General features: G+C 39.8%; 1 protein-coding gene across 1 annotated transcript in view; it reads left to right on the top strand.

Moving 5' to 3' along the window:
* Window positions 1-22,064, top strand: part of WDFY3 (WD repeat and FYVE domain containing 3) — a 150,979-nt gene that overhangs the window by 14,121 nt on the left and 114,794 nt on the right. Inside the window, exon 2 of the mRNA XM_033059623.2 lies at window positions 18,284-18,378. The gene's annotated coding sequence lies outside the window, so the exon portion shown is untranslated. The remainder of the gene's footprint in view (window positions 1-18,283; window positions 18,379-22,064) is intronic.

The raw sequence follows: 22,064 nt of genomic DNA on the forward strand, positions 1-22,064 counted from the left end.
TCCATAGGATTGGTTATTAGTGAGTTAATTTCAGTTTTATGCGAGATATGTAAATGCGAATGTTTCTTGTTGACTGGGACGATGTAAGGATGAAAGTTTTGTGTTTTTTTCTTTTGCTGAGTAGGAGAGTTGTTGAGACTTAGGAGGTTTAGGAAGTGGTATGTTCTTCTTTGCTTTTCTTTTTTGTTTAGGCCAAAATGCAGTAAACTTTGGGATTTCCTAGATAATGCTACTGACAAAGCAGGCAAAAGCCTTTTAATTATTTAATGACAAAAACAAATGACAATTGTTTTCATTATTTTATACTACTGTTGCCTTCATTTTTTGACCTCTTCCAAAACTAAGCTTTAGGGTTATAAAGTGGGAATAATCAGATTTGAACATCTGTGTTTGAGCTTCTCTTGGTTTAAGTAAATAGGTTTTCAGGTCTTGTGTGTCCACAGAATTGTAGTTTGTCTACCGTTTTTCATCTCCTTCTCTTTTTTCCTCTTGGACCCAGAACTTACCTGCTCAGTTTTTTTTCCAAGTCACTGATAATTGCCTTTTGGGGCTTTTCCCCCCGCTCTTTCTTTCTGGTTTGCTCTTTTCTCTCTTCTCCGTTTGAATAAAGAGATTTAATGGGGAAGATTTTTCAGGACCCAGAATGAGCCTCAATTATATTTGTGAAGCCTGAAGACAAATTTCCTGGATGTAAAAAGCCTGGAGTCTTTGGAGGGGTTCTGCAGTGAGTCTGAGTGAGTTGTGTGTCCATTCTTCATTGGAAAAGAGATCATTATGGACTTGAAGTATCCAATAGTGGGTAGTGGGTGATTAAGTTAGGAGAAACTGCTCATCAGCTGAGCTGCACAGAGGACAGAATTCTCCTCTCACAAGTATGTGAACCTAGCTGTCCAAAATCAAGATAGAGTGTAGAATGCCCTTAACAGCCTTGGGAGGAAATAATTGTCTTTTGCAGGTGCTTAATTCCCATTACCTTAGGTGTTGGTTTGAAGATCATACTTTCAGAGAGCTGTTCAATCAGAAATAATCAACTCTAGGGCAGCCCTAGCCACCTAAGAAGTGTCATTTGAGTCAATTGTCTGTTTGATGTGTGAGTTTACTAATAAGACACATTTTTATGTAAATCATTTGTAATGAAAGTGAGTAGCAGAGTGAGGAGCCTTGGTAGCTTAGCTGTGAGATTTACTATTTACTTAGTTTTTAGCATTTTTATTACCTGTCTTATAAGTAAATTTTTTGCAGTGCCAGATTTTTCTTGTTGGAATCCTGAGCACTTTTTCTTCTTCTGTTTCTTCGCACCAAGTCCAAAAGGAATGGGAGAGTGGGTGGGATTTTCAGATCTTCCTTTCTTTTCCACAAGGAAGTGCATTGCACTCTTTATTCACAATAACTGTTCCAGTTGCACTTGGATTAGTGTACAGTAGTGTCTTGAGAGTTGCCTGGTGTTGCTTTACCCTTTGAGCAGGTAAAATGGCTCCCCTGAGTCCTGAACATGAGAATTGTTCAAAGCATTTGCCAGAGCCAGGAGGGGAGTGAGGGGACTGCTGATGAAGTTGGTGTAAGGTGTGCTTGTTGCAGAGCAGATCATTAATCAAAATTCTGAGTTGTTGCAGAAGCATTAGGAGAGGTAAGTGGCTTACTTAATTCAGAACTGAGACATTATGGATAAAGCTAGGCTGCTTTGTAGCATATTCACAACAAGGGGCTTTAAGGATTGAATTATTGCCATCTGCAGCAATCCCTGATATGAAAAAAAACTGTGTAAGAAAGGTGGATTTGGAATGTGCTGCTCTCCTGTTAAGGTAGTTGCTAATGGAATACTGCTGTGACCTGGCCACTGCTTCTGGAGTTGTAACTGGTCAAGACAATCTGCTGAGTGTAGTGAGGCTGGTGAGGCAGAACAGCAGCTGCTGCATTTTCCTGAGGCAGGTTCAGCACTTGTGACTTAAGCAGACATGAGTGGGCCTTTCTCTGATTGCTGGTCCCTCAATATCTTGTATATACAGAATCAGCACGTGCCTAGCATGTTCCTTTGTGCAGGCTTTCAGGTTAGCAGCTTCCTTCCCTTCACTAGGGATGGTGCCATTCCCATTCTGTCTGCTTATCCAGGAGCTGGCAGGCTGGAGTGGAGGCAAGAAGAATACAGGTTAGGTGTCTCTCTTCCTTCTGAAATTGCTCTGTGCTTCCACTGCAATACAGATCCTGGTATTTCCACTTCTCTGCTAATTCCTACAATTGTTTCTGGAAATGGTGAGCACAGGAGGTAATGCTTGGAGTTGTAGGAGTGAGTAGCAGAGTGAATATTTGTTCTGTCTTTACACAATCAGTGAATTTTGCAGTGTTCTAGATGCTAGCTGGAAAATAGCAGGACATAAAGTTTCAAGATGGCCATTTTAGTGTCATCATTGTGTCATCAATTCTTAAATTTTTTTTCTGAAATGTGATGTGCCTCTGAATTTTATCTGGATGGATTTCAGAGATTGACAGCAATGACATGTACTTCCACATCCAAAGGAATTCAGGAATATTGCTGCATCATGTCTTTGCTGATTCTGCAATGCAGTAGCTTTGGGCTGTGAGCCCGAATTGTGGTAAAAAGATAGAAAACTTCTGACCCAGCGGTAAGAAGAACCAAATGGACAAGACTTGGAGCAGACGAGAGGTAGTCACATAGAAATGCAAATTTTAAATGAGGAAATGGAGTTTTTGTTCTTTTGGCCCAAGTCCTTAATGAGAGAGCTATAATTAGGCTAGAATTATCTTTATGAATTCAGTGCTGGCAAACTCAAATTCAACTGCCTCTTACTTAGCATGCAGTATCTCTGTGGTCTTCCACTCTTGAATCAAACTTCACTTTCAGTCTTCATGGGATGCTTCAGTGTCAGGTCTGCACAATACATGACCACTCAGGGAGACCTCTTTCCTGCTCATTCTTCAGTGATGTCATTCCTCCTAAGTTGATTTGTCTTCATTTCTCTTATAAATGTTACACTGGTTCTCCTGTAAGCATCTGCAAAATATCCAGTTAGACAATTAGAATTGTGTTAGTGCTTGGGATATTTTTGTAGTTTATGACTTTGGTTCAAATGCCACAATAGCCACAGAATTCATAAAGTTCTACAGCATCAAGAGAGGTCACATGGTCATGCAAGTTGGCCTCAGGGACAGCTTTCTCTCATGTAAACATGACTTCTGAGAGCAGGGCTGGAAAAGTCAGGTGGTAAATTCTTGTGGCTTGGCACTGGCTTTAGGACATGTTGCTTTTAGGGGAAATAGATGTTTTTAGCAAGGGGAGTTTGGTGTTTAATGTTTCAGTAGGCTTAAAAGTAATGTTTGAAACTACCAAGCTCCTTCTCTTTAGTAGGACTTCACATGTGGTATTTCATTTATTAGCTTCTGTGCCCTAAAAAGACTTTTGTTGCTTATTTATTTTCTTAATGATGAGAAGGGCAGACATTGTATAACTTCTCAGGCAGCAGCGATTATGCAACTGATCCTGTTATTGTGGAGCCAAAGTCCTTCCTAGTCCCTGAGCACCAGCTGCTTGTGTTCTGGTTGCTGCTTTTTCCTTTTCTTTCTCCTCCCCCCTCCACCCCCCCGATTGGTTTGTGAACAAGTTATTTTTTTCCCATATTGCTGTTTTCCTTCTCTTTCCAGTGCCAGTGAGACAGTGGCTTGTTTGGGTTCTTTCTCCAATTCACTATGCTGCAAAATCAAACTGCCTTTGTATATCATGGGAAATATGAAATGTATAGGTAAATAAAATGGCTTGATATTTTATGGGTACATAAGGAAAGGCATTTGCTTGAATCTAAATGAAATATTGCAGATGGCCTTTGTTGGAGTTCAGGTCAAAAGTTACAAGTTCATGTTCTCGTGATTTTTGGAAACATGTAAATAAATGGTGTTTGTTTAGTTTGTTGGGTTTTTTTCTCTTCCTTCAAAGGTTGGGCCTGAGAGAAATTTTAATTCTCCCCCCTGGACCTGCCTTGGGAACACCAAATCAAATATAGTACTCCTGTGTATAAGATGAGGTAGTTATAAATCCCATGCTTTTACAGCCAAATGATCTCACTGCAGTATAATAAAGGCAGTTAATATATTGTAAAAATGTTTGCCCTATTCACACTTCATTTTCAGTTCCCAGTTTTATGTCATGTCACTTCCATTTCGTGTTATGCGGCTTCCTGTGAGCATAAGTGACCAAGGCAGGCTGTTTTGATCCAGGACCAAACACTTAGGGATGGGAGAAGAGATGGTAGGCTTGTGGACTACAGATGAACTGAGTATACCATCTACAAGTCCCAGCAGAGGAGAAATGATAGTTGGTCTGTGATACCACACTGTTGGCTGCACTGCTTGTTGCTGTGTCGAGTGTGATCTGCATTAGTCATAAATAGGCTCTAGTGCTTAGTGCCCTATATCGGGAAATAAATTGGGGTTAAGGGTTTAAGGTCCTTATTTAGTTTGTAAGTCATGCTAAAGGTGTTATAGGGAGTGCAAATATTTGTGTTTTCTTATTCACAGTGTCTCTACTGTAGCTTGGGTATTTGGAGAGGTGGCAAGGTGCTGTCACTTGTAGGAAATGGGGGTCCTTTCTTCTGGGCTCTTTTTGTTGGAATTTCTTTTCCACCAGTGGCACTCTGTCCCTGCCTGCCTTCAACAGACCAGGCACACAGAAGATATTCTCTTTTGCAACTAAAAGACTGGATGTTTAGTGTGTATGCTTCAGTCTTGTCAACTTTCTCAGGACAGAGACATTGAGTTCTGGCTTGGAAGAGACTGCATGCTGTAGCCACATTTATCACAGACTTGATTATTTCCATTGTTAGTGAAGGTTCTGCTAGAATCCTTACATCAGCCTTGCAGTTCTGGCACTGTGAATACAAAAATGTTGTACTTTATCAGAGCACCTGGTACTGAAGAAACCCAGAAAGTCATGATGAGAAGGGAAGGGTTGTAAAGATTTTTCTAGAAAAATACATAAAACAAAAAAAGAGCTTAATATGTCTAATTTTCTGACAGCATGGTGGTGTTAATACCCTGGTGTAATGCAGAATTCACAAAAGCAGTGCTTTTGTAAGGTGGAAAACCTGATTGGGAATTTTGAAATTGATTTTCACGCCTTAGTAAAATATTCTGTGGTCCTAATAGCAGTATGTTCCTGGAGTATTTATTGTTTACCTCCATATCTCTGCTTTATATATGTAGTTTTTCCAAGTTATTCATCAAGGATTTAAGTGATATGATCCCTGAGAAGCATTTAATGACTGTTCAGCTGTTTGAATGAATATGTGCATAAAATAGTGTGTGACTAAATGACAAGGTCTGGTGTAGACTGGTGACTTAAAAGACTTGCTTTTTCTTACTATTATTTTCAAAAAATAGTCATCAGCTGAGCTGGAAATCTTATGAATTGAACAATTTAGGAGGAAGATCTTTCTTTCCTACTTTGAAGAAAAGATTTTTTTGTTTGTTTTTGTTTTTAAATCTGGTGGTTTCTTTTCCATATTGCCATTGCCTAAATCTCCCCTTAGTGAAGCGTTGAGTTTGGTTACTGCAGAGTTTCTGTTCTATTGAAGGCAATGAGAAATGATAATTCTACACATGCTTTTGTTGAATTGCAGGTGAGGGTTGGCACCAATTTACAATGGTATTAGGAGCACACTGAAAATGAACAGCAGCTCAAGTTCAGTAATGTTCTTGAATTTCAGTCTGTACTGTCTTTCCTATTAAGTAAGCACTGTTTGGATTTTCTAATTAACTACTAAGGCCATATTAATGAAATGTTAATTCTCTTTTAAGAGATTTCAGAGTAATCTGTCCACTGTACCTTTGCTATTACAAGAGGTAAATCTCAATTTTGTTACCTGGTAAGGAGAGACATGAAAAGAATTTTGAGAGAGGTACTTGATCACACTGTTCAAAGACTGTTTACACTTCAAACCTAGATAGAGAAGAGAACTGAGGTGGTAACTTTGCCCTGCAAATACAGCAAAATATTATTCCCTGATCTCTTTAAAGAAACTAACTCCAATTTGACATCTCCTGACAGACTCTGGTTGCAATGTGAAAAACTGATTTCTTTGGCCATTGAAAAACATGAAAATCTAGTATCTTACCTTGGTTCAGCTTCTTTTTGTAACAAAGAATTGAAACCCTGATAAACTAGGAAGGTGATGGCATCAACAAGCTTAATGACTTGTCTCGTACAAGAGAAGTATATATGATGTTTACTGATACCTTTCTTGAGCTCTGTTTCACCAAATCTCAATTTTTAAATGTGTTTGACACCCTGTAGTGTTCAGCAGTGTTCCTCATTTTGTCAGAGCAAACATAAATATTTCTGATTATGTCATGAAAAGCCCAATTCCTTCAAAATAGCATTCCGTGAACTTTGGTTTGTTTTTCAATGACATGGACAGCAAGCCAAATGTGACATTTCTTTACAGAATGGTTAGGAATCTAGAGTCATCAAATTATGGCTACCTGGTCATTAATGATATTTTTCAGAGTAATTGTAAAGACACTTCCTTTCCCCTGGAAAAATATACACAAACACAAATTAACAACAATTTAAATAGTGTTAACAAGTAGCTTTTATGCCTCAGCAGTTTTTAACTTTTTTTAACTTCTTCACTGATTTCTCATGTAGCAGAATGGTAATACAACTTTATTATTAGCTTGGGGGTTTCTTTTTTATTTTTTTCACTATTAGGAACAAGGTTTTTTGTACACTTTTTTATGGCACACACAATTGTAGCCAGAATCATGCTTTTCTGGTTTACTTTGATAATTCCAGTGCAGACTTTTCAAATAGTTTTAACTTTTCAATAGGAAAAATAATTATGAACCACTTAGGTTGCATTTAATATAATTAGTAGGATTTGTTCATCTAGGAAATACTCCAGGCAGGTAGTAGAGGAAAAAATTGTGAAAGAATGATACTGTTGGTAGCTCACAGGCAGAGAAAGAATAACTTCTTCAAGTTATATTTGCAGCAAGTTGAGTAAGAATGTGTTAAGAGCAAGGAAGGATCAAGATGTATCATCAAGTAACTGTTAGTTTCCTCTTCATAAATGTTGTCCCCTTTCCTTTCCACAGCAAAAAAACCCTGAATCAAACCAGACCACCTGTCCCCAAAAAAGAGTAAGACAAAATCCAGATGGAAACAAAAATTTCATGCATACACAAACTCAGTAATTACAAATCTATCAGAAACATTTACTCTGAAGATGTGATTCTGTGCTTGTGTAAGAGGGAGAGCTGGATGAGTGTGGAAAACAAGTTAAATTTCTGATTTGTTGATATTTTCTCTTATGAAGTTTCTTCATGATTGGTCATGCAGATCATGCAAATATTGAGGTTACTGGATGTCTGAAGAGATGCTGTGATTTCATATTGGCAAGTGACACTTCCTTGAGTCATTCAGTGTCTTTTAACTTTTCCCCCTGTGCTTATTAAAATTTAGCCATTGAAAATGGTCTGGATCTGAAATTTGCATCCATGTGTTTTTACAGATTTTGCTCTGAACATTCACCCATTTTTAATGTAAAGACATCAGGTGTGAAGTCTTGGCAGGAAGCTTTTTGTGTGGAATGACAGAAAACATGGAAAACTAAAGCTATTATCTGCATTCTTACCCTTTCAGCTTCTTAGGACTGCTAGACAATACATCAAATTATACTATTACTTGGAGGATAAAAATGGATATTACTTACTCATCTGAATCTGATTTAAGTTAATGATGATCAGGAGTGGGTATTGGCCTGTGATCTCTCTTGGATCTAACATCTCAGAGAAAAAGGAAAAATGAATGAATGAGCTGGGGAATGAAGGAATAGTCAAGGGAGACACTTTCAAGAAACAGACTGGCATGTCTCAAGTAGTGAATACTGCTTTCTGAAAGAAGAAAAAGTACATGGTCATAATTTTTGCAGATGAATTTGAGTGACTCCATGTAAAAACTTCTTTTTTTCTTGTAGGACTTGTTCTGCAGTGCCTTAGTTTCCCTTTGGTTCAAGGAAAAAGAAAAGTCAATTAGCTTAGTTTAAGTGCCAGTGGTGAGCTGCATGGGGAGGATGCAGCCATTTGTGGGGAGATGTCTGTTCAGCTTGGGGAGGTCACTAAATAAGAATGTGACTTTTTACTTTGGACACTCTTAGATTTCACATTGGAGACTGAAGCAGTTATTGGGATATTCAGTATCATTTCAGTCTGTTGATGTTTGTTGGGATTTTTAAAAATTTTACTTCTAATACTTATATTAACTGGGCAAGACAGGAGAAGTTTGATTCAAAATGAGATCCCTGGCAGCTGCCAAGAAGGCAGAATCCAAAGATGTGAGGTCTCTGCAGGCAATCTGCAGAGCAAGCTCTCCCAGGAACACTGTAAATGGTCTTGGACAATATTCAGAATATTTGTCTTCTCTCAAAACGGTACCTGTAGTTTAGTGGATTTCTTTATTGCCATGCAGTTACTAGAATAAAGCATCATCTCATTTACTATTAAATACTGGTAAACTGTGCAGTAAAATCAGCATTTGTGGAAATTGTTGCCCTAATGTTCCTTTTCTGTCACGCCTTGTTACTTCATATGAGTTAGGAATTGGACCTGGAGAGAGCTGTCCAAATACATACCAGCCTTGCAAACCTGGAGAGTATGAACAACTGGTTATAGGTGGGAGTTCATGGAGCTGAGTAAAAAGACTCTTGTGTGAGATGAGAATCAGAGTTCTGCAGCACTCTCCTGAGAGGTGAAGACTGGCAATTGTGGTGATATGAATAGCACCACAATAACTACAAAACATTTTAGTGCTGTACATGGGCCTTGAAAACAGAATCTGGGAACTTAAGATTCATGGTGGAGTGTGTGAAGGAATAAATAAATCTTTATTATTAGGATTCCTGTGTGTCATCAACTTTGATTTGTTCAGTTGCCATGTTGAACAGCATCTTTAGGCTATTCATAAACATTTAAGTACATACTGATCTGTTCTTTTGGTGGACAGGCTAGTTGCTGTAGTTAACTGTATCTGAGCTGGCAAAATTCTCTGGTACAAAGAGACATGACCCAGAGACCTTCTCAGAAAAGTAACATTTAATTTAACAGGAAGGAACAATTTGTTGAAATACATGCTCTTCAAGGCTTGGAGTCGGTCACTGGCCAGAAGAGAGTTCTTGTAGAACAGAAATAGCTACCTGGAAACTCAGAAATGGAAGTTCTGCTGCAAATCTGTTTCTTCTGATCCCTGGATATACCTGGGCACCAGCTGTGCAGCACTCAGCCTGTGTGCTGAGCTCAGGGCAGGAGCACTGGTGGGAAGTGTGTGCAGCCTGGCAGACCAGTTACCTGGAAATCATCTTCCTCTCTGCCAGCTGCCCTAATTTTCCTTTCTCTCAGCACACTCTGAGCAAGTGGCCCAGTGCTGTGCATGCTGTGAGTGCCTCAGTGCTGTGTTGGAGGGTGAGGACACGGGTGAAGGGGTGCATGTAGGCTAAAATTGCTCTCCAGGAAGTACAGCTGCAGCTCCATTAGTTCTGGGGCAATTTCTCCGTGTTGCAGGTGGACAAAAGTGAAGATGCACAGAAGCAAGAATTAACTTGATGCAAGACAGCTCTTGCGTTTATTAAAATGTTACCTGAAGTACAGCACCATGCAAATGGTTGTGCTGCTGTCAAAGCCAGCTCACCAGGACAGCTGCCTTTGGGTAGTACCCTAGTTTTAACTCCAGGCAGGACCACCAAAGTGTCGTCATGCCAGGATTCTCTGGGATCCTTGTTAAAGAAGGGTTGTTAACACGGGCCAAGATGTTGCTCCTACACTGCAGGTGCTGGAGAAAAGCTTGTCACAGGACTCATGTGCTGGACAGGGTGACTGGTAGAGCTCTGGAGGAACCTGCTTGGAACTTGTAGGGCTGGATGTGAGTCAAATCCAAAAGCCTTTGCTAGTCAGGAGGTCTGTATGCTTGGGGAGGGCCTCTCCTCTGCCCAGTGTGTTCTATAGTCTGTCTGCTTTCTCGTTTTTGTTTTCCACTTGTTTTTCAGGTACTGCAGACTTTAGTGACTGGTTTTCTGGCCCTCAAGTAGATGTCTGGAGAGAAAATTATGTCCACTGGTGAAGGGTTACCTTCCCTGTTGTAAAGTGTCAGGACAGGCAGGCAGCTGAAGGCTGCAGAGTGAAAAGAATCCATGCAGGTGGGAGGTTTGGGAAAGCAGGGCAGCAAGTCAGCTGACTTTGCACATTAAATGTTAGAATGGGACAAATGTTAGAATGGGACACTGGGATTAAGCTTGGCTCTATACATGATAGTGGGGAAGAGAATCTCTTAAGGTCTCTCAGGTTGGCAGAAACTTTGGCCAGGCTGTAGTCCAACCTCCTGCTCACACCTGGACCAACTCTGAGATGGGGCCAAATTTTTCTGAGCTTGATCCTGTCATGTCTTGAAAACCTCCAAGTCTGGAGACAGCACAGCCTCTCTGGGCTCCATTCTGGTGGCTTTCTGTCCTCAGTGGGGGAATAAAGCTTCTCTTATGTGCAGTCTGAACCTCCCTTGTAACAATTTGTGTCTGTTGTCCCTTGTCCTCCCACCATGCAGTGCTGTGAAAAGCCTGACTTCGTCTTTGGTTTGCCAGTAGCCTGTGGCACCTTTTAATATAGGTCAACCTTCAGTCCTTGTTAGGAAATTGTAACTTTGTGATTAATTAAAGTAAATAAAAATGCATATGAGCTTGGAATTAACGGCAGGGAGAGCATAGTGATATATTGATTACATTATGCAATATAACATCAGTGAGTGTAGCTATATTGAGCAAGCTAGCATGTAGACACTAATTGAGAGGGAAAAATCTTTATTTCCTTTTGAGTGTACTGTTTGCAACAACTTACATACACTTCTCTTTGTAAAAGAAACAAATAACCATACACCCATCAGTGAGGGAATTGACCACAGTATTTAAAATTGGGTTTCAAGCCTCCAGATACCAAGGTAGCTTATCTGTTCTTAGGAATGCCAGAGCATCTGTCCTCCAGGCAGGTATTTGACTTTTGGATTTCAGAACTTCAGATACCTGATTTAGAGAGTCAGAGTTTGTCTCTATATGCAGAGGGTTTTGTTCATCCTGTGGAAAGCTTAATAGTGAGCCAGGCATTAGCTTCCTGAAATAAGTAAGGAACCCCTCTCTATTATTCTGGTCTTTATTTCCCATTTGATTAAGCAAAATGTTGTGTGTTCATGTAGGCTTAGTTTATTCATACATAAATAAAATAATAGTATGTATAAAAAATACTCTCACAATTTCAGTGCGCACCTGACTGATCTGATTAAGGGCCCTGTCCTCAGATATCTGATCAATTTGCAAAGTATCTCTGTGGTCGCTAATCTGTAATTCAGAAGAGATAGCTGCTGTAGAAATTTTGACTGTCTTTATCTTCTCAGAGATGCACAGGGATAAGATGAGAGACATCAGACAGAAGCAGCACAAGGCCAGTTACAAGTAGGGTATAAGTTTTGTACCATGAAGGTAAACAGCACAGTTGGTTTCTGAAAGGGGCATTGGGATTTTTCCTCTTGTAGACACTCAGAGCTCACGTGAGCAACTGATCTCAGCTGCCCCTGTGATGAGCAGAGGTTGGACCTCACTGAGCTTCACAGAAGTCTTCCATCCTGTATCATTCTGTACTTACATGCAAACAACATCCAGTATTTCAGTGACAGAGATCATAGTGCTATAATGTTAAGACTCCGCTGCTTAATTTGAAAACCTCTATGTAATAAAGACCATGCTTCTTATCAAGCAATATAATTAATGAAATTTTATGTCACAGGTGACCTGAAGTCAATTCAGCATGTCTGTGTAGGGAGCATCTGGAGTTTAGCACTGACACATTGTGATTTATGTCTACAAGAAGCACTTTTCTTTGCTGTTAAGAGGTGAAGACTGTTTATGGGTGACTGAATTAATGCACCCTTGGCAAAGATTTTTGAGTACGGTAGGTGAGAGCATTCTGAAGACAACTTGAAATAAATTTTACTAATCTATTTAAATGTACGTGGTTTTGATGGTTCATTTGCAGAGGGAATTAGCATTTATTTCCATTTGGAGCATCAGCTTATAATAGTAGATATTATCAAAGCATGCAAATTTAATTAGCGAGTAATTAAAAGGTGAAGTAACATGAAGCGTGTATGACAATTTTCTTGTTCCTTTTTCAGACTAATTTTGGCTTTGACTTATCATAAATGCAGTTTATGGAACATTTTCCTTTCCAGTGGCATAGGAATCAGGTGTTGCATTAAGTCTTCCTGACTTCCAAATGAATGCAGTTACACTGAAGCAAGATTTTGGCTGTCCAACAGAGCTTGCCCCTGATAAATGAGACTGGATTTATTTCCATGACTTTCATTGGCTATTCAAGTTTAAATTGTTGGTGTTAAATTTTGGTGTCCTTGCTTTTCAACTATACCCAGCGTCAGATGGTTGAAGTTCTTGTTTTGCTTTCTGCCTCTCTGTGTAGAGGTTGCTTCTGGAGGAGATGCAGCTGCAGCTCAAGCAGTTTCTCAAGGGTGATGTCTCCTTTTATTGTATCTGCTTGGGAAGAACCTGGCTGAAAGGCAACACCAGAATCTTTTAGGGTAGGGTGGAACTTTTTGAAAGATGGAGTATGCATGGTGCCCAAGAGTTCTGTCAAGGGTTTCTGTTATTTGGTTTGGCTCTTGGACAACTTCAGTGAAGAGGAGCAACATTTAAGAGTTGTATATTGTAGGGTAGCTATAATAGTCTGTCATTAAGACCCTTTTTGTGAGGGTCCTTCCCATTGCTCTTGAGTGTGAAGGTATTTTGAGGGTTGGCTTGAAACTTGGCATGTTGTTGCACAGAGTGGGGTATCTTCATTTTTCTTCCCAATTAATTTTTACCTGTCTAAACATGATTAGTTGTTGGGTTTGTATATTCCCCCTCCACGTCCAGAGGGTTTTACTTGAACTGTGATGGTGTTTCCTCTGTGCTCACCACTGATATCATCTTTCTATTGTTTCCAAGCTGTGTTACTGGGTCTTGGGGACAGCAAGAACACAGAGTTACAGGTGTTCAACCATGTTCTAATTTGAAGATGGGTGGAATAATAGTCAGTGGAAATTTTTAAGCAATCTGTTGTGACAAGTGTCTGTAGGCTTGGGTGTGCCATTTATTGCTGTTTTCTACTGTGGACCTCTGTGGTTGATCTCTGAGAAGGTGAAGTGCGTGCCTTATTGCATTCCTTTATCCTTTATGAGCAGGAGGAGGTTAATGGAGTCTTCACTAGGAGATATGATTCATTTGGAAGTATGACAAGATTGCTGAGAGTTGGATGTATAAACAAAAAGCAAAAGAATCCAGGACTACTGGTGAGGAGAAGAAAGCACCCAGGTGTTGGAGTTGTGAACTTTACTGGAAACAGATGTGACACCTTTCTTTACTTGTTCCTGCATGCAGTTTTACAATACTAGAGTTTGTTTTAGCAGAAGTAGTGAATAAGAAAAAATAATGAAAAGAGATTTTTGGAGGGAGCCAGAAACTGAAGTTTTTTACCTGTTTGAGGTTCTTGTTTGTTTTTTACAAATGGGACTGACCCTTATGTTGGCTTTTAAGTCTTGGTTTTGTCAGAGGGAAACATCTGGCTCTTTCATCCTGATCCTACTGTTAAAACAGCTGGCAGTACTTAAACAACATACTGCCCACATTTGTATTTCTTCTCTCAGATTTTATGTACAGCAGAAATAGGTTGTTGCCACAGTTATTTCTCATCATAGGAGATGGTGTGAATTCAGATCCAGGCTCCTGCTGGTCTGTGGTCCTGACCTTTGGCCTTATCTGGCTAAAGACAGGCTTTGACATCACATGCCTTGCAGTGGGTCTGAAAGTGAACCTGTGAGGTTGAGAATGCATGCAAAGCACACATCTCTTCTAGAAAAGGCAGAAAATGTACTTGGATCTCATAATGTTTATGATCCCTTTGATTTCTTTCCATCAGAGACAGGATTTTTATCTCTATCGGATGTGGAGTAAGTGCTAGCACTCAACTACTCTAACTCCTATCAACAACAGTTTTATGTAATGTCTTCTTTGACTCCTCTTTGATGTAACATGTGAGTGAGTTTTGTAACTTTGCAGAACGTGGAAGCTGGGAGGAAAATGGCTGGTTAGGTGTGATAGGTTTCTGTTGAATACCTGTGGTGTGTGTAGGCACAGAAGAAACCATATGCTCTTGTAGAGTTTTCATTTTTTAATATTCTGATGGCACCAGTATGGTATGCATAAAGCTGATAAACACAGTTTATCCTCAGAGGAATACTTGGAAAATAAATAAGATAGAAGTCTGCATAACATGTGTATTTCTTTTCAGAAATAAGATGTACATAAAAGCAAATTTTAATAGTGTTACTTGGCCAGTTTTCTTCTTTGCAGAACCAAGTGGCTTGTGATTGCTGAGGTTTTGTTTTTATATGATGTCTGGTGGGGGTAGCAATCAAATGCCATTTGATTTGTTAAGCTCTAGAAAACAATGAGTACTGAGATACTGAGGCAAAATAAAAAGAGACCTAAAACACCTGAATGGAATGCAGGTCTGGAAACATTTGTTGCAGCAAGCAAATTATTTAAATTACAAGGACAAAGGAGTAATGGCAACTAAGAGAAGCTATTGAAGTCATAAATATATTTTATTAGAACTTGATCTAAACTTTTTAGCGTCGGATGTTTGGATAAGAAATAGTTCAATTTCAGTTGATGCTGAAATAAAGACATGTTTATACAAAAAATACCAATTTATAATGCAAGAGTGCATTAGTTATAAAATACATGTTGGCCCAATGGACTTTGCATTTAGAAAAGCCAAATAGCTTTAATTCGTATGATGGAAAAAAATATTTTAATTACCTTGTATAATTATGCAGATTACCTAAATAAACTCTTCAAGAAGTGCCTTTACATTGGGATTTGTCTGAAAAAGAAGACATCTGTTAAAATTGATGGTAACTGCTGTGAAGTGTCACTTAGGTTTGTATTGGTCATGCTCAAGCTGGCCACCTTAATATTATGTTTTGAGAAAATAGTTGCAAATGATACGTTCCAACTCTTTGAACCAAAGGAAAGCCCTTCAGTGCAGCAGGGAGCTTTATGTAAGCCATGGGTGGGGGTGTTTTTGATGGCTGACACTTGGATTCTGGAAAATAATAGAGGTGGCTGCTGCCAGGGTTCAGTGGTGGGTCATGAAAATGAGGTGACGCAGAGCTCGTCTGCGCCGTGTCGGCTGAATCAGACACTGCCTGTGCGTACCGCGTTCTGGGGAGGAGAAATCACCACCCTGTTTGTTTTGCACTGCAAGTGGAGCCACCGTAGCTCCCTGTTGTATTTGTTACTTATGGTGTACTTTTTCATGAGGTAATGGCCACTTGAGATGCTTTTGAAGTGGTCAGGAGCAGACACCGGATATGGAATGGGCAGTTTGGTTCTTCGCTGTGCTGCTTTTCCATTGTGGGTTTGAGCAGCCTCTGGATAGTGTGTGATCTGCAAATGGGAAAGCCATTAGCCAGAGAGCAAGGTGCTGCCTGTCTGGAGAGGTTCAGGGTGTACTTAGATTCATTGCTGCACCCTTTCGGTGGACAGAGATTGGGCAAGGAAGCCTGTAGGCAGCCCAACCATGGAGTACCATATTGCCTGCGTGCTGCCAGGAGATCCATTGTTCCTGTGAAAGTCAGGAACCTAGATCGGATGGAGAGAGGGTGAATGCCCAAAGAAATCATCTAGGAAAGCTAAACCTGAGTCTTGTTTGGAAAACAAGATCCTTTCTTCCAGGAAAGGTTTTGTTGAACATGCCAGTCAGTATACCTCCCAGAGATATTTCTCCTTTACCTTGGAACCTCAATAAGGCAGGAAGGTGACTAAGCTGTGACACCCCTTGACACGGACCAGAACTGGTTCTGCTTTCTCAGAATTTGCAGCAGGGTTTTTGTCAGAAGCTCCAATTTCTTTTTAAGGGCTTCTGTGCCTTCAGTAGGCTGGGGGGGTGTGAGGTGACTGGAATCCTTTGAAGTGCTTTTGGTGGGTCCAGAGTTTTGCTCTTCGTGGTTGGTGGGTTCAAAACTCACCTATTTTGTTACTTAGTTTAGTTACGTTTCTTTGAGGGTGTTGATGCTTTGGGATATTCAAGACTGAAAAGATCTTCCTTTTTCTCATTGCTGCAGTACAGATGATGTGTGCTACTGCAGTCACTTTTGCTAACTGCTGACCACAGGGAGAATTAAAGCTTGGGCAATACTGAAGACTGGTGGATGGAAGTAAAGTAGGAGTACTTTAGATTTTTGGCACCACAGAAGGTGTTTAGTTCTTGCTAATTATGTTTAAACAGGACCTCCTGCTCCCCTGTGTTTACTGGTTTTGAGACTGCAACTCAAAACAATTCACTTTGTGCAGATGCATTTGATAAAGCCTTTCTCAGGCTATTGTGACCCTGACAAAATATGGAAGTAGGATAAATGTAAGGGAATCAGGACTTACAGACAAGGCATTCCAAATGTACTGTGGGAATATAAATAAACCATAGATAAACTTCTGGTTCAGGACCAAGCAAATAACAAGTAAATATGAAAGAGGGTTGCAAGCTGCCTTAAGGGTTGTACTTCCTCATGGCCTTTTTTTACAGTTTTATCTGGAAAAGATGCTGATACCACCCTTCAATTTCTGCTTAAGGAAGCTTGTGGGTTTTGAGTACTTTTAGTGTAACTGGTCATTTGAGCTTTGCAAATATAGTAAGTGTTAATTAAGTTTAGTGCAATCACAGTCTGATCTTGATCTGATTTGGAGCCTGAGACCTCCATTGTCTGTATTTAAAACCAAAAATGTTTCATTTTGAATCTGAGAGGCAGTTGGTTATATAATAAAGTTCTTAATAGGGTGAAATGAAGATAGCTGAAACTGCAGTTCCTTATTTGTTTTAAGGTTTGTCCAGTAACTGTTTCTATGACAAAAGGACCATTTGTTTGTCATCTTACTTTAAATATTTACTTGCTTCTGCAGAGATAAAATCAAAATGCTCTCCCTACTTTTGGTGTTTGACTTCTGTGGTGCAATTTCTATAGTTTCACGTGCTGTGCACAGAGGTGGTATTTGGTTCTGGCTGGTGGCTCCTTATTTTTCCCCATGAACAGATGGAAGTGGAGGGAGAAGGTTTCATGGTCATGGAGGATGGAGTTAGGAGAGAAATTCTCCTTTCGTTGTTAATGCTGAACACTTGCACTCACCAGCAAATAACTTAAGATTTTAGATCGTAGAACAACATCATAACAAGTTTTATATTGTTTCAGTCTCTGTAACATTTCTATGAGCAAGATTTTCACATTAGTGCAGTTTCTTTTACAAAGCCTTTCAAAGGTACCTGATGCTGTACTGCCATTTTTTACCCAAGTCAATTTTCCCCCACCAAAATATTATCTGCTCCTTTTAATGTTCAAAATAATAAAACAATAAATTATATAAATTGTGTTATTAAGTTTTTCCAGTTGCTTTAGGTACAGCTGTACTGTAGAGTGCTCTGGAGTGTAGTGTCCTAACAGTGCAAAATGGGGCTGGACTGGGAATCAGAGGTAAAATAATCAGCGGTCTGTTGTCTCATGACTAATAACCAAGGTGCAGCAGTTATTTGCCAGGTCCTACAGTGGCCACTGCTGGGTTTACTGCCTCTACCATGTGCCTGGGTTATCTGGAGAACCTTGTGATGGATTCATGGAGTCGTGCTGAAGTGAGCTCAGTCTCAGTGCCCCTTGTTGGCGCTTGTCCTCTTGCCAATTCTAAGATGAATATTTTATAACTCTGAAAATAAGAGGCAGGCAAACTAGTGGAGAGGCCAGGGAAAACTGCATATTCAGTAGGTTCACAGTTGCTCAGCTGGGTTAGTGTCACTGCAGCTTAGTTCTTATTCCCCTGCTGCAATGATGAGAAATCACTTGGATTCTCAGAGGGATGCTCTTGCTGATCACAGGCTGTCAGTGCATTAATTACTGGGCTTGCACTTTGCATTAACTCTTTTAGCAGTTCATGTGCTCTCAGTGAGTATCATTTAATCAGAGAAATACTGCTGTGTGTCAGTTTCTAGTTTGCTAACAGTTCCTTTTCCCAGAGCTATTTGAAAGGTTTCTTAGTTTCTGAAAGTCCAGTTGTCATAGGAATGACTCATCTTTCATTTCAGAAGAGAAGAGCTCTGACTTCATTGTCACATTTGTATTCTAACCTTTTTCTCTTTTACCTAGTGAGAGAGCAGCTTTGGTGTTGAAGAGAAACCTCAGAAAGGAATGGGCCCTGTTCTCTTGAAGCTGTTTGCCCTGATCCCAGGAATGCTGTAGAGGTTAGTGATGTGAATGTTGAAGAGCTTTTGTGGAAATTGCCTTTTGATTTGTAATTGGCACACTTTTCAATAAATTCTATGTGAAGCAGTTCATTTGCCTGTCACAGAAAGGGAGTTAATTCAGGCACTGTCAGAACACAGTCAGCTTAAAATTGCACTACCCAAACAAAATTTAGGATTCTGTTTATCTGTGGGAATGCTGTGGAAATATATTGCTGGGTGGTCACAAAAAGTTGTGTGGGTGTGATGCGTGCTCAGAGATAAGCTGCATTAAACTTGGAAGTTTTAATCAATAGGTTAAAAAAAAAAGCTAAGAGTGATCATAATAGATGAGACTGTAATGCCTGATTCTTCTCTGAATTTCTCAAGTCTCTTTATTTGTACTTTGAGAGAAGAATGCTCCTGATGTTCAGTAGAATTGACAGGCTAGGAAAAGTCCATTCTGTATCCACACAGAGGTAATGTTATCTCTACTTCTGCCTCAAGTGACTTGTATTTTGGTGTTATATCCTAGTTTATTTGGGTTTGTACAAAATGTATAGACTGCTTGCTGTGAATGTTTTTCCCCAGTGCTCCATAGTCCTGCATAGTGCTACAAATATTATGGCCTACAAGAGGCTTCCTTTTGCAACTAGAACATTGTCTAGTTTACTTCCATTTGTTTTGGAAAGCTGTCAAGGATTAAGTAGATTTATCACCTAGTGAGTGGATTACTTTTTAACTTGTGAAATAAAAAAGCTTTTATGTGTGTATATATATATATATATTACTGTTATATTCGGTAAGGCTTGGTTTTGCTGATGAAAAATGGATGTGGCAAGTAAAATTAGATGGAGTAGTGAGAGCAGGAGAGGGAAGAGGTGGCCTATTGAAGTGCTCCTAAAGCAAAGAAGTGAATTTCCATAGGAGGAGTTGAGCTATAATCTATTAGCTCCGTCTGGTTGACGGTAAAGGATTCTAATCTTTGTTAGCTTACTTTACAAGCATAGGGGGGTGTGTGTGTGTCTGTGGTGTGGCTACTGAGGAGTAATGTCTAATGTTTCTAGGACACCCTTTGACATACATGCTCTGTTTGGAGCAAAAGAAAAACAACACAGTGGAGAAAAGGCTGCAACATGTCACAGACACTGACAGTGGAGAGATGACCCAGTGGGAAAAGACAAGGAAGTGTTAGTTGGCACCACTCTTTGAGGCATGTAGAGCTCAACAACTGCAAGTGCCGTCACTTCTTATCAAGAGCTTTAGTCATTGATGTATTCTCACCATCTTTATCTTGTTTCACATAAAACTGAGAGTTGTAAAGTGTTCAAGGGCGAGGTATCACTTCTAATTTAACAAAAGCATACAAAAAGACAGAAACCCCAAAGCATATCCTTCCATGTGAAATCCTGCATTCCAACATCAATGCTATCATTCTAGCTCTGTACTGCTGCTCTTGTTTCCAATGTTTTATTCATTAACACAAAACACAAACCTGTCCCACAAGGGCATCTGTCAGAAACCTACCTTTTTTTTTTTTTTTTCTTTAGTAGAAAATACGTAGCTCCCTTCAACCGATTGTGTTTAGATTTTTTTTGAGACATGTATACTACTTTATGGAGAATGAAAGAAGATGAAAGGTTCATCTCCTCTCATGGTAGTCTTGACTTAGTAAAAGCAGTTGGTTTCAAGCAGGCTGTTGAATGCAGACTATTTTGTGAATCTGTGAAAACTGTCTTGTTAGAATCCCGATCTGCTGTTCAGATACTTATGTAGGAAATATTTCCTTGGCACTTCATTCATCCTGTTCTTCCAGTTCTGAGGACATGCAAGGACTGGCAGAGCTTAAGGTTTTAGGGTTGTGGTTATGTTCTTTTCAGACCCAAGCCTGCTATATTTGATTTGGTTGTGCTCTCTGTGGGACTATGTTGAGTTTCTCTCCAGCTGTGGAATGACTTACCTGCAGCTACATGGATAATAGTAAAAACTGTGATGCAGTTTATGAGCACACAGGAGATAATGAGATAAGGGAAGGCAGCCAACCAACATAAATTTGCCAGAGAGAAAATGGTGTCAAACTGATTAGTTTGCTTCCTTGGCAGATGAATTAGATTAGTGCATAAGGGAGGCAAGGGACAGAAGTGATACAAATGGAAGTGTATAAAGTTTAGAAGATTGTTCTTTTGAATGTGGTATGTGCAGTGTTTTGGTTTTTTAAATGTGATCATCCTTAAATCACTGTACTGCAGGAGCAGAATTTGTTAAAAATGGTTCTGTGGAGCACTTACTAGGGATTTAGGATCACTTGGAAAGGCATTTGAGGTAGACTTCCATACTAGCTTGTCATGGCTGGATTTGTCAGTGACACCCGTGATTTAGACTTTAGTACATGGAGTAGCGTTTACTTACGAGCTGTGCGGATGATGTCAGTCCGGGAGCAGACAGAATGGGCAGCCCAGTATGTTGATATGAAGCTGTTTGTCACTGGGGTAAGCAAAGTGTGTGTGTTGGCTTGACCTCACTCACCCTGTGTTTATTTGTTATACCACAGGAGCTCAGTCAGTGTGTGTAACCTAATTATGCTGAGTTTATTGCGTTGGATGACCTCTTCCAACACTCACAGCACAGCTTGTGGTACTTTTCTATCCTTTAGAAAACTTGCAGTACTGAAACCCAGAACTTGAAAGGAAGTATTATTTGTAGCAGTTTCTTTATTCTGCCACAGGGACAAAATGTGTGAATAGGGAGGAGTGACCGTATTTTTAAAGAGCTTTTGTAGAATAAGATACAAATTATGGAAATAATTGTTGTCTTGGGATGGTGTCAGAGATGTCTGTCATACTGCTTTGTTTTAAATTCCCTGTGATAGAAAGGGGTGTTTATGTGCTATGCTCTTGTATACACAATGCTCCTCTCATAGTTGTCAGGTTATCATGGAAGATTCATTTCATGGCTCCCTTAGAGGTAAACACCAATATTTCACACTGGGCCAGTAATTTTTGTTAGCAATAGATTAATGCCTGAAACGGCCTTTGACATGTTCCCATCTGTGATGCCATAGTTTCTTATGGATGTGAAGCACAGTGAGAGGAAAAAAGAAAAAAAAAATCTCTATTTAGGTTATCTCTGTGGGGATGCTCTTGTCTGTTTCTGTGATTCCTGCTGCTGTTCTCCTGACTTCTTAGGGTATGGCTTTCTCCTTGGAATCCCAGCAAGTGTTTTTCTAGCAAAACTACAAATTAAGAAGGTACACCAGTGGTGCACCAGTGGTGTGATTGGAATTACAAGAATGCTGTGGAAGTTTCATGCCCCATCTTCTGTCCCAAAGGGAGGGGGGATATTGGAAGAGCCACTGCTGATAAGTGATAGCCTGTGAAAGGCAAGCCTTAGGCAGTCCCTTGGAAAGGCTTTTAAGTCCCATGAATTGAAACAAACTGGAGGCACAGTAAACCTAGTTTTAGAGCTTTCCCTTGTTTGATTTTAATTTCAAGAAGCTGCCTGGAAGAAATCTCAAAGGCACATTCCTGTAGACGCAAGAATAACTGCTCTAAGTGCTGAGAGATGAAACTGATGTGCAGCAATTTTTACAAAGAAGGAAATAATAGTGCAGAAGTGGGCTACCACCTGCCTGTTCTCACTGTGAAGTGAGAGTATATTAGAAGTACTCTTTACTCTTTGGTCTTGCTAAAAGATCACCTTAAAAGAAG

The sequence above is a fragment of the Catharus ustulatus genome, chromosome 5, assembly GCF_009819885.2.
Source record: "Catharus ustulatus isolate bCatUst1 chromosome 5, bCatUst1.pri.v2, whole genome shotgun sequence".
In the NCBI taxonomy this organism is placed as follows: Eukaryota; Metazoa; Chordata; class Aves; order Passeriformes; family Turdidae; genus Catharus; species Catharus ustulatus.